We start from the raw sequence: 13,298 nt of genomic DNA on the forward strand, positions 1-13,298 counted from the left end.
TGAAGAAAAGTCATTAAGTTATATACAAGTTCTATAAATGCAAACATTGAAAAGCATGTTTGTTGTTATTCCTATATAGGATTTAGTATTATTTGTGTTTTCTTGTTTTTTGCTATTTTTTCTCCCCTGTCGTTTATTGTTATTTTGCGGGCTTGCACGCCTTGGTTGTTGTGTACAAAACGATACATAGAAAATGGGAAAACGTGTTACTGTGTGGGAACAGCTCTAGTAAGATGGGCGACCCGCCACTTAAAGGTACACATGTAAGGTACATGTATGATAACTATGGAGTGAAGCGGTGCGTTTGACTGGACAATAGGTGACAGAAAATTAAGGTTTCCAGAAGATGGGACTTTTGATTCAGATAGACTTGAGCACCTAAAAACGGTTTTGCAAAATAGGAATACAAAGCATTAAGAAATGAGAAACCAAAGCTAGCTATCTTAAAACATTTGTTAGAGAAAAGAAAGAAAAGACAACAGGCATAATTCAATCTGAATGCCCCGAAGACAAATTAAAAATATATATATATATGTTTTTCAGTATAAATGACAGTCCTCAAGATACTGAAGGAAAATTACTAGATAAGTAATAAATAAGGGTAGTTTGAGACACTGCAGGTCAATATAACATGCCAACCAAAACCATGGTATCTGAATTTACTATGGATATAAATTAATATGTGTCTCTTTGTATGTTTGTACGTTTTCAGTTTGCGCAAGGTAAATGTCCATATTTTGACTTTTTCATGTACTGTATAGTCCAGAATATGACTAAGAGAGTCATAAGTCACAAATAGTTACAGAATGATAGCTAAAAAACGCCAGTTAAATATGTTGTAATAACAGACCTACAAGAAAGTCAGCATTTAACTGTACACAGAATGCTATTGCAAACAGAAATAATAATACAAAATTAAGTTATTTAAATAGGTCTTACGAATACAGAAGTTAAAAGTAACATGTTAGAAATGGAATTAGAGCCAAATTTAGAAATAGGAATCCGAGGCAACCACAAACATTCGGTGAAGGTTTCTTACATATTGATAAATAGATAACCAGATACTCCAGGAAATTAACGATGTGCTCATTTGGAAGCTATGAGTTCCACAATGAAGAGTTTTTAAATCCCTAGAAATAGATCCCTAAATACAATGTGTAGGTAAGAAATTAACTATTGATCAGTTCAATCTGGATTCGGGAACAGTTCTTCTGAACCTGTACTGGTGTAGATTGGACTTCAATAGGAGGAAGTGACACAATAAAGACATGAGCCGCGCAGGAGGACAGTCTTAGTGCCCACGCAGGTTCTTAGTTGGGGAAATCATTGACTGGACACATTTTTTGAAAATGTGCTTTCCTGAAGTACCTGGACATCATTATTGAGATCAATGAAAAGGCTTATTTTCCAAAGATTAAATACATTCATTAACTACAATAATGTAGTGAAATGTATATAAATAGTAATAATACAAATCGATCAAATATAACTTGCATTTTCTTGTAAGAAATTAGGAATAGGAGAAAGAACAGCTGTTGGGATGCAGTGCGATGTTATCCAAAATTGAAAGCGGTTGAGAAAGGAGAGTTTGTTCTGTGTGAGACAAATGTACTGCCACGAGAGACTCTGATGGTGATTGACTGGAATATGAGGGAAAATAATGAAGTTACTACAGGTATAACTAAAGGTGTAACATAACTAATTTAATGAAACATAGTCATGGCAAGTTATAAAACTGTTTGGAAATAGTCCTTTCACAAACAGAAATACCCTATCAATTAGGAAGAGGGGGGCAGGGGGCAAGGGCCGTATGTGCTCCTCTGCTCCCCCTGTTCGCCTGAGCAGACAAGCAGCCTGAGATGAGAGAGAGAGAGAGAGAGAGAGAGAGAGAGAAGTCAGAGACAAGGCAGAGACTGTAAGTACGTGTAAGGGTTCATAACTTATTACAAACAGAGCAAGAGTGTAATGAATGGTAATTTACACTGCTTGTATTAATAATGATAATAATATTGATGTTGATACAGACGAATACATCACATACTAGATGACAACCGCATAAAACTAATAATAATGAAAATAGGAATAATAGGAGTATGGAAATAATTTCAAATTATGGTTTATTGGTAAAAAATGAATTGAGAAACAAAGATTAATAACTGCCATCATTTACCCAACTACTATTAACTATGGTGTTGAAGGAGCTGCTGTAATAGTTATTGTAATGTTCTCAGGTATTTAAGTTAGATAAAAGGACAAAGATAAGCACATTGTTTTGAAACTTTGACAACTCCACACAAAAAGAGTATCTACACTAGGAAGTAAAGCTGATTCAATAAACACAGGAGATATGATGCTGCTGACGACAGCTGAGTGCTGTACTGAAATAATTTGATAAATGAGATAAATTGGAATCAAGATTATTATTATTTTGAATTGTCCCTTTACTAGAAACCTTATAGATTGTGCGAATGTCAACTAATGTGATAGAGATGCCTTTTATAAGGACGATCTCTGATGTTGTGTGAACCACACATTGTGTCTTCAGACTGATTTATTCCACATGGCAGATATGCATATTATGAATCGTGTCCTGAAGGAACCGATGTCTGACCCATATGGAGAAGATGCTGGTGTTCTTGTTGAGACACAGTAGGCCGAGGGCGCGGCTTTAAAGACAGCCTCACAGCAACTTGAACAGACCAATGCTGAGGTCCACTACGCTGAAGTGATGCTTGACTCAGTGGAGAAATAAGTTAAAATACTATAATTAAAGGTTTTCCAGATTATAGGAATCTACAATATATTGTGAAACTGCTCAGATGACGTCCGCAGTAGCACATATTCTTCTATTGATAGTTTAATTTATAATGTACTATTAGTGGAGATGTCACATTATTCAAATGAATAGAATGACAGCCATGAAGTCAGAATCAGTCCATTGCCCTTCACTTAAGATTTGTACAATGTATAATGTTTATAAATCAAAACGCAACAAATATATGTACAATACAGTTTACAAACTGAATTTGTAAAAAAGAATGTTTTGCTGACTTTTGTATTCTCTTTGAAGCAACAAAATGTATGTGTTATGTATGTCGTAACTAGGGTTTGACTTTTATGACCTGGGGCTGGATGAAATTTAATTTGAGATGCACTGTAAAAGCTCCAGGAAATTGCAACTGGCCACTGCACCTTCCATAAGAGAGCTCAAACATTTGCTAATGCATTGGTTGCCTCACAGGCACTCTTTCCCTGGTTTGCCCATGTGGCGCATGGTGTTGGCCACACGGGCAAAGGGGGGATGTGTGCATCAGTCTTTTAAATTGGTTTGCCCCAGGTTTTATAGTAACAGCTTAGCAATATTGTAGAACTTGCCACATTTGTCAAGCTCATAATCCTGCAATATGCAAATAGATTGTGTTCAAAAGCTTAAATGTTGTGGATATGAATATATACTTGTAATAATATATAGGTGTTCTAAATGGGTTGAAGCCTATCCCGTAGGAAGGCTGAAGTAGTAAAAGTAGCAAAAATACAGTTAAGGGATGTTATATGTAGATTTCGCATTCCAGGGAAATTTCCAGTGATAGGAACACTCACTTCACTGGGACAATAGTGCAGGAACTATGCAAAGCCCTGCGAGGTAAACAACATTTTCACTGCCCCATCAGGCTCAGTCAGCTGGAGCAGTGGAGAAACAAAATGGGATATTAAAGAATAAGCTGTCTAATATATGCAAACAAACAGGACTCAAACGTCCAGATCCCCTTCCTATAGTCCTAATGACAATGAAATCGTCAGCAAATTGAGAAAAACAGGTCTTTCTCCGTGTGAGATTATTATGGGATGACTTATGAGACTCTCCATCACTCCTCCATTGTCTGTAAGGGAAATGGACATCCACTTGATGGATGATGCTATGTTGTCTTTTTGTATGGGACTAACACGTGCTTTCGAAGCTGTCCATTCACAGATGAAAGCCGCCCAGACTGAACCATCCCAGCAGGTTTACCACCCCTTCCAGCAAGATGACTGTGTATATCAAAGCACACAAGAGAAAGTCCTCCCAACAGCCCAGGTGGACAGGGCCCTACCAGGTGCTCCTGACCACCCACACAGCTGTGAAGTGCCTAGGAACGACGACATGGATCCACTCCTCACACTGCAAACTTGCCAATCGAGGCGATCAGCACAACCCTGGTGGAGAACAGAGGGATAAAGGAATTGTTCTTCCACATCAGATTTGACATTACTGTATGTATGCAGGCCCTTGTAATTGCTTTTCCAATACTGCCAACTGGTTATTGATGATTGATTTCACATTGTGGTACGAGTATCGAGTGAAATGCGTGCTATCCACCTCAACAACACAGCGATAACATGGAGCCGACAGGTGATCCAGGTCACAATAGAGGTCAAGCAGTGGGAGGAGGAAGACGTGGTGGTCAAAGGTGTAGCGTAAGGTACACTTATAAAATTCAATTAAAGAAGTGAATTTATAGTATCACCTTATCACGAATCCTGGAATCTTGTAGAACTCAATTTCTGTAATAATTGGACGCAGACACCAATTCCAAAGATATAAATTGTCAAATTTATTCAAAAACAAAGACTAAATGTAGCACTACACTAATTATACAAAAGGGAAAAACTAATTAAAATTCAACTCTAGATCAACAAATCAAAGACAAATCACTTCCGTGACCAAATCAAAGACCATGGGATCGCATATGATAACACACAAATCATTAAACAAAAAAGGTTATAAACACATTGACTACAATACCGGTTAGTAAGACGAAGGTGAGTCTCTCATTAGTATTGTTAGTCAGACATTCAATAACTACGCAGGTTAGTATTTATGTCAGGTAACTTCTCGTTATATATATATCAGTCTCATTAACGTTTAGGTGGAGAGAAAGATCCTATCATTACTTGTTACCACAATTTCCCTTAACTGATTATTATTCAATGATTAAGGATAGGCAGGGCCACCTATAATCTGGTGTCTATTAACTTGTGTCAATTTCAGACTAAACAGTTAAACAGGAATGAGAAGATATTTCTCGGCGTTGACAGATTTTATTTCTAAAATTATCAACAAAACAGTTGAATGCAACACACATTTATATTTAAGAAAACTAAATGATATTACACATTCTAGAGTTATGAATCACAGATTAACATTTCTAATTGATTTCTCAAATGTCATGAATCACAAACTCCAAACTGTTAAACTTATGTGAACTTCGTCACAGAGAGGCCTCTCTGGCTTCGGGCTCAGATAACAGCACACGGCACGAGGTCTGTGTGGTTTGGAACAAAGGCAGTCCGGTTCGGCTTTGTCCAAGAACTTCCACTCAGTCGATGCACCTGGAAGTTGGGGTTTCGCGAATGTAGAGTCTTTTCCAAACAGATTTTCCACTGGTTTGAAGGCTCCAAGGTTGTGCACAAAATCTTCTTTGTAAGCAGGGTTCCACCGTAGTTACTTGAAGACAAAGTCTTTGAGGAAAGCAGGGCCCTGTTCGTTCCAAGGGTCAAGTTTCTTAAGACTCAAATAGCTATTTAAATGACTTTCGTATTCAGTCGACTTAGTCAATTGTCCAGCTGGATGGCTGGGCACAGGCGGGCAGCGCAGTCTTTAAAGTTCTTTATTTAATAAAGTCCTTTAAAATAATTATTCGTACGGCTCAATCTCCTTCTCCCAGTTTAACCCTTCTGTTGCTGGTAAAGACTTAGTTGGTTTATGGTTCCGGTTCTGGCAACAGAGATACAAGTTGAGCTGTGGCAGCGAGTTACTGGTTTAGGTGAGAGAGAGAGAGAGATGCCGTGCGTTACCCTTTATACGCCTGTCAGATCAATAGGTGATTGGTTCTTTAGTTTGTGAGATTGGATTTCGGCTTCAGCCCCCAGTGTCCTATTGGAGGGGGGCTTGATTTATGACTGATGTCAATCCATGCCATCTTTTGGAAATGCCGGTTGGCACGGGTTCGTAGCTCTGTGTCGGGATTTCGGCTCTCGTCCATTTCAAAGAGTTTTTATTTCCTACAGGCCCCCTTCCCCAGACATCTCACAGCAGGGATTCCAAGCTATTTGGCCCATTCTCGGTGCCATCCTCCCAAGACTGTCACTTTGATGTAAACCAGTTCACATGCTGATGAGTTAAGGAAATCTGATAAATTTGGGGGGAGAGGTCTTCTTTAGATCAGTGCTTCAGCTCAGAGCTAAAATGCTCTTATCAGAATACACCCAACATAACGCTACACTGGTTAATTCTGTTCTGGGAAAACCACAATCCTGCAGGTTTAATAAGTCTCTCTACACATCAGTCCCTGAGTACCTTCAACCAATGGTCATTTTGACCAATTAAGCCCAAGAATTGAGTCAATTAAGTTGTCATGGACTACCCAGTGAAGACGTGAACTCACGACTAGGTCACACTGTGAGCTCACCAGAGCAGACATTACACTGAGCTCACTGTGAGCTCACTTAGCGCTTTTCCAGCGACATGGTGCCGGTGCTGGAGCCGGAGCTGCTGCTCGGCCTGGGATCCAGCTGATCTTTTTTGAACCGGCCCGCTTTTCCACCGGTTTTGACGTCACTGGATGTGGGCGTTCCCAAGCATGGAGTAGAAGTGGAGAAACACAGCAATAGTAATCAGCACCGAGGCGACTGCGTCTTTAAACCCCATTTAACATCACAATCAAACTCATTCCGCGTCTATGGCAAATCGTAACCCTAATGTTACAAATGTTCCCTAAACACCTATTTTGCAGGATCAATAAAAAATTATTAGGATTTTTTAAACTTTTACTGACACACATAGTTAATAGCAATGTGTTATAACTTTACCGAAAATAATAATCTGTATATCTTTAATTGTTTAGACGTTATTAAGATATAATGCATCTTTCACATAGGGAACATTTGTAACATGTTAGGAAAAACAAACAAATGATTTGAAAATATTCATAATTACAGCATACAATTTGTCAGGCTTCATAACAATGGTATTTATAACATACTCTGTAAAAATCAAGCAAATAGCATTTGTGGTTCACGAGAAAATATGTATATATAATCAAAGCTATCAGACTATAGCAGCCGGTGTATGAAGACACATACGATTATACAGCATTATTTGGCAGCTTCGCAAGACCTAATTTTAAACGTTGTTGGTAAATTAGATAATTAGTGGGGACCCGCTATTTGCAGTTCTTCCCCTCCATAATTGCTAAAATAAAGTTTTACTGACATTTTATTGACCCTACCACTGCATAGGGCACATCTGTAACATGAACGCTACTGAATGGCACATACATTGAAAACTACGGAGAACTGAGACAAATCCACTTTACACTTCATAAATAATCTTAAAACGTTTCCAACCAAGGCAACACCCACTTGAAATACGTTCATTCTCATTTTTGGTAAACAAAAAGAGAGATTGTTACATATGTTCCCTATGATGCATCTACAGAGAGAGAGAGACAGACAGACACTAACTCTCTCTCTCTCTCTCTCTCTCTCTCTCTCTCAGCTGGGAGTGTGTGGGAGGGGTCTGCAGTGAGCGGGAGTGCTGCTGAGAGCTCTGTCCTTTGGCTGCGTTTTTTTGTTGCTTTACTTTTTTCAGTTTGTTTATTTTGTCTTCTGTTTTCAGTGCTTTTCTTATTGTGGGGGAACAGGGGAGGGGAGGGGGGAGTACCGGTAGTTCTTCCCGGGTCAGGGGGTCGGACCCCCTGAATGCGTCTTTTGAAAAACTGACCCGACGCCATGGAGTCAAGATCGCTCCGGTGCAGTTCTGCCCCCTAGAGCAGTGTGTGTTAGCGGTTGGGGAGGTAGCAGGGTGTGAAAATATCAAGTCTGCTGCCATTGTTATCTTCTTAAAAACCACTGATCTGCTCAATCAGCTAGTGGCTAATGGCACAGTGTTAGACGACACTTTCACCCCGGTGTTGCCGCTCGCTGCTCCTGCCCGGAAGGTAACGCTGTCTAACGTCCCTCCGTTCATCCGCACCGGCTCGGGCAGCTGATGTCCGGCATTAAGAGGGTCCCGCTGGGCTGCAAAGCCCCGCAACTGAAACACGTCGTGTCCTTCCGAAGGCAGCTGTATATGATCCTCAATAACATCAATGAGGATCTTAATGTCTCCGAAGTTGGATCTCTCTTGCTGCCACCACCACGAAGATTGCTCTTTAGTAATGTTGGAAAGTCAAAGACAGCAACCGTCAGGGTTCTTGCATATGACGTATTCGTGCTGCACCTCTCTGCAAGGATCCAGGACAGTTTGTCAATGTAAACTCCAGTGCCTGGGAACTTTTCCACCTAAAAGACAATGGTAAATAAAAAACAAGTTTATCCCCAAACTATTCTTATATTATGTTAAGTGGAATACATTATCAGTAAGGCTGTGATTTTGTTACAGAAATGTGTTATTAAAGACCACAGTATGTCTCAATTCTAAGTTTATTAATTTACAGACATAATAAAGTCAGTGAATCTGTGACACCCATAATTCAATTACATTCTTATTATCAACTATAACTATGAATATAACTGATAATGTAGCATCATTAGATTGTTTACAACCAATATTTGTTTTCAATATATATATTTTTACCTTGTCTTTGTAATATTGTAGACCAAGAGTGTTATACCTGTTTTGGTGATTCTTTGTCAGATTCAGAACAATTTGCTGTGGGGCTGTCAGAACCACTTGATGGTGACACACTTTTGTCTTCATTGCTGATAAATGTGGCTTTTGTTACAATTTTTTTCAGATTGTCCAAAAGGTCTGGAATCTCTGGAGAAAAAAACCTTAGTATTAAATGATAATCATTTCTAGTAATATATTTAATACAAAGTGAAAACAAAACCATCAATGCCTGCAATTATACTTGAGAGACTTGCTCTATGTTATTGGCAAACTGACCTTTTTGTGGGTCATTAACATTAGCTACAAAAAAATAAAAGAGATAAAATACAAGAATTACCAGGTCTAATGTAATGCATATAGTCATTAATGTAGGATTATGAAGTTATGTTGAAAAACTTTATTTAATAATCAGTATTATTAAACTATTAGACAGTGCACATTAAGAGTCTGTATTGTGGTTCTAGATTACTTCAGTATGATCAACTATAATACATTACTCTGGAATCTAAATTACTGAAGAATAACATTTATCAAGGTAAGGTCTTTTTAAGTGTTTTCCTTTTCGAGCTGCTTAACTTTTTGCTGTAGCTCATCTTCACTGGACTCTTTAAATGTCTGTAGAATATGACGGGATCTAATTCTTGAAGCTCCATCGGTTTTCTTTCTTATTTTGTGCTGTATTCAGAGAGGAAAAGAGTTTAAAATGAATATATATATATATATATGAAAATGATTTAAATAAAACAATCCTGCAATACATTTATTTAATATTTGCAGTAATTATCTCACCGGTAACTGTGGTTCATCAAGGTCACTATCATCTGAAATTTGAAGTTTTTTGTTTGGTTTAGGTACTCTCTTCATTTTAGGACAGGGCATTTTTGTTAGGTCATTAAGTTTTCTTCTTAGTTCGCCTTCTTTTCCTAAAATAAAAATAAAATAAATAAAACCCTGCATTATGTCCACAGATATTTGGGGATTATATTTATTTGTCATAAAAATACTGTGCTTTGACCATACAAATTAAGATGAACAGCCAACACTGAATCAAAACTGAAGTTAAATTATATCTGGTTTAATTTATTTTGTGATTTGGGGGATTTTATTGTAAAGCACAACACCCAATAAATCGTTCTTACAAATGCCAGTCAAGTATGACGAGTTTTTAGCGCCCTCACCACCACCTACCATGTTATAAGAGTATGTTAGAAGTACAACACATTAATAACTTAAACATTCATTTCAAATATACTGTGATTGTATATATCAAATAGCATGTAAAGACTTTAATGTTTTTTTTTTTTAAATAAACATTGTTACCAGTCATAATGATCTGCGCTTCATGGACAGGCCATCCACCTTTTGGAGGTTTGTTCGTGTCTCTCCACTCTGCTCTGAAGTTTCGAGTCGTCTCTTCGTCATCATCAGCAATGCTGAATAAATCAAAATTGCGAAAGCAAGCAGTGGGAATCACGCTGTAAGAGTCTTTGTCGACCCCGCTTTCCCACTTCACCAACGCGTGCATCACCGCCATACTACCTTCACCTTCTCGTCCGTTTTTTCTGCGCCTTTTTCCCCCGACAAGTCACGGCACAAAAAACAGTCCCGCTCTGCATTCTGGTACTTGGCGTTCTTAATAACACCAACAGGGTGTAATCGCATAGACCACTCGAGTATAAAGTACTACATATCCCATCTGTTACAGTTTTTTTTCTTCTTCTGAAACTGCAAGCGCACTACATAAAGTTTGGCAAATTAAGAAATTTGGATGATGAGTTTACAATCTTATAAACAGTATTTAAGTAAACCTAGATATGCAATTCCAAAAAGAACAGCATCGAGATGGAGAAACAGGATAAAAAAATAATAATACAATGTTTATACTTTTTGTATTTTAATTACAGTATGTAATTATTGCCTTTTGATTTACATTTACAGAAAAAGAACGGCGGCAAACGTGGACTACCCAACAAGAAGCAACAAAGTTACTAAAATATCAGATTCTCAGGTAAGCTTCATGCAGCCATACATGTATAATTATAAAATCAATCCAAAAAATAGACCTTGTTTACCCTACAACTGATTTGAGTGTTAATTCTATTTAAGATATAAAAAAATATTTTGTTTTCTGAACTAATAATCTGTGAACATTCTATTATCTCTATAATTTTAATTAATACATTTATTTTATTATTGGTGGAACATTATATTTTTCAGCTCAGATGATTTCACGTACCATCAATTTTTCTGTTAATAAATGTGCAAAAACAAATCAGATGGATAGGCCCCTACATATGAACATTAAGTTAAAGGCCTAGAGTGAGTGTTCTTCACTTCCAGTCATGGCGGGCCACAATCCAGCTCTTTGTAACTCATCAACAACCAAAGACCTGGGAAAAGGGTTAAATGGCTTCAGTTAAGCCAATTAGGTAATTAAGAGCTCAACTGGAAAAAAAACAGCAGGCATAGGGGTACTTTAGGACCACAGTCACTGATATAACCTACAATGTTGTTGTAATGAAAATCAGCAGACAGTGGGCCTCCTCCAGGACTAAGGTTGAGAAGCACTGGTCTTGAAGACCACAATAACAATCGACCTCAAGGGCTAGGGATATTCGAGGTGATGCTAAACCAGTCCTGAATGTTTAAATATAATGTTATTTTCTTGTAGTGTGCCGTTGCTGTTAATGCAACCAGTTATATTGAGCCATCAAATACAGAAGCTGACGAAAGACATCAACATGTGAATTTAGTTGTAAATTTAAAGTGTGTGTAAAAAGTATTTTGTATATGGAGATTAACCCATAGTTTCACAGATAAATTGTGGACCAGTGATATTCAGGATCTTCAAAACAAGTCCTGAATGCTCAAACTTAACACTTCTTTTTTTAGAGTGTCGTTGCTGTCAATCCAGCCAGTGATGTGGAGCCATCAGATACAGAAGCTGATGAAAAACAACATGTAAATTTCCTAAATTAATATGGTGCATCAAAATACTTATTTAGCACTTTCAACTGTTTCTTTGTGATTCCTAAAATTACTTTACAGGCTGGGGCTGGGGGAAGACACTGCGCCCGCCTGGAGAAGCCTGTACAAGCCCCCCTCAATAAGAGAGCTGGCAATCTGCAGTGGAGGGTGTTACACACCATTATTGCTGTCAATTCTTTTATTACTGTTCTTAACCCTGCTGTGTCCGACGCCTGCCCATTCTGTGCTCAGAGAGAGACCGTGTTTCACTGTTTCAGCACTTGCTCTCGGTTGTCACCCATTTTTAGTCTTTTAACTCGTCTTTTTACTGATCTTAACCTGATTTTTAACACAAAGGTTTTTATTTTAGGGGCGCGATACACCAGAAAGACCAAACATGTGGACCAGCTGGTAAACTTCTTGCTGGGCCAGGCTAAAATGGCCGTCTATAAGACTAGGAAGAACAGAGTGTGTGGGGAGGGCAGTGAGGATGCAGTGAGAGTGTTTGCCATGCTGGTCAAGTGCAGAGTCAGACTAGAGTTTAACTATTACAGGCTGATGAATGATTTGGAGAGTTTTGAACAGGTCTGGTGTATTAATGATGCCCTTTGTGAATTGTATGACGGGGAGTTGGTTTTTATTATGTAATTCATTTATAGGGTTTAGTATTTGATGGTTGTTTTGTTGTGTGTATTGGGTTGCTTTCTTTAAAAGTGTACAGATCAGTGGCGGAGTTAATGCTTGTTGGGGGGAGACAAACAAAGGGGAACACTATTTTTTATTTATTTATTTATTTTCTTTTGTATGAATTATTGCGTGTTGCAAACAGGCAATGAAGTCTGATAAAAGTCAAAAAGTCTCTCTCTCTCTCACACACACACACACAGCCAGCAAGACACACAGAGCCAGCCAGCTCAGCGATGACATCACAAACATCTCTCTCAGGTGACTCCTATGACATCACAGAGCACGTACATTCCGTTGCTTGCCGTCTGTCAACCACTCAGTCACTGCCAGCCAGACTGGCTGGCTGACTGGATGGTGGGGCTGCTTGCTGCTGCTGCGTACCTTAGCAAGCTTATTTGCTTGACCGGCCTTCCTCCTCCGCCCACATGCCCACCTATGTCCGATCTGCTGTTCACCTGGATCACAGCTCCGCCCCAACAAGGCAGAGCCTCCCAAGAATGGTACAAACTCACCCACGATCCCCTCCACGGAAAGCTATAGCAAAAGGCAAAAGCATTATACGTAATGAAGAGGAACCCGAGTCCAAGACGCATCCGACCAGCCATACATATTTGTATGTATTAAAGATCACATTTTATTACATTTAGATTTTCTGTACTTTATTACATCTTTTTGTGATTTTTAAATGTATTGTTTCTTTTCCTTATATATGTATGTATGTATGTGTGTGTGTGTCTGTGTGAAAGTGAGTGTGTGTGTGTGTGTCTGTAAGTGTGTGTGTCTGTCTCTGTGTTTGTGTGTCTGTCTCTGTGTGAAAGTGAGTGTGTGTGCGTGTGTCTGTCTGTGAAAGTGTATGTGTTTGTGTGGGTGTGACAGTGTGTATGAGTGTCTGTCTGTCATGTAACTCGCACATCTGTGAGGGCACCATTTTTGCAGAAAGAGATGTACACATTTTGGAGCAACATATGCTGCCATCCAGACATCGTCT

At 38.6% G+C, this 13,298-nt stretch overlaps 1 non-coding gene across 1 annotated transcript; it reads right to left on the minus strand.

Annotated features, from left to right (window-relative positions):
• Positions 1-12,779: 12,779 nt before the first annotated feature.
• Positions 12,780-12,894, minus strand: LOC136733981 (U5 spliceosomal RNA). The gene has a single exon (XR_010810361.1). It is a non-coding gene; the product is annotated as a U5 spliceosomal RNA (small nuclear RNA).
• Positions 12,895-13,298: the final 404 nt, after the last annotated feature.

The sequence above is a fragment of the Amia ocellicauda genome, unplaced genomic scaffold, assembly GCF_036373705.1.
Source record: "Amia ocellicauda isolate fAmiCal2 unplaced genomic scaffold, fAmiCal2.hap1 HAP1_SCAFFOLD_38, whole genome shotgun sequence".
Lineage (NCBI taxonomy): Eukaryota > Metazoa > Chordata > Actinopteri > Amiiformes > Amiidae > Amia > Amia ocellicauda.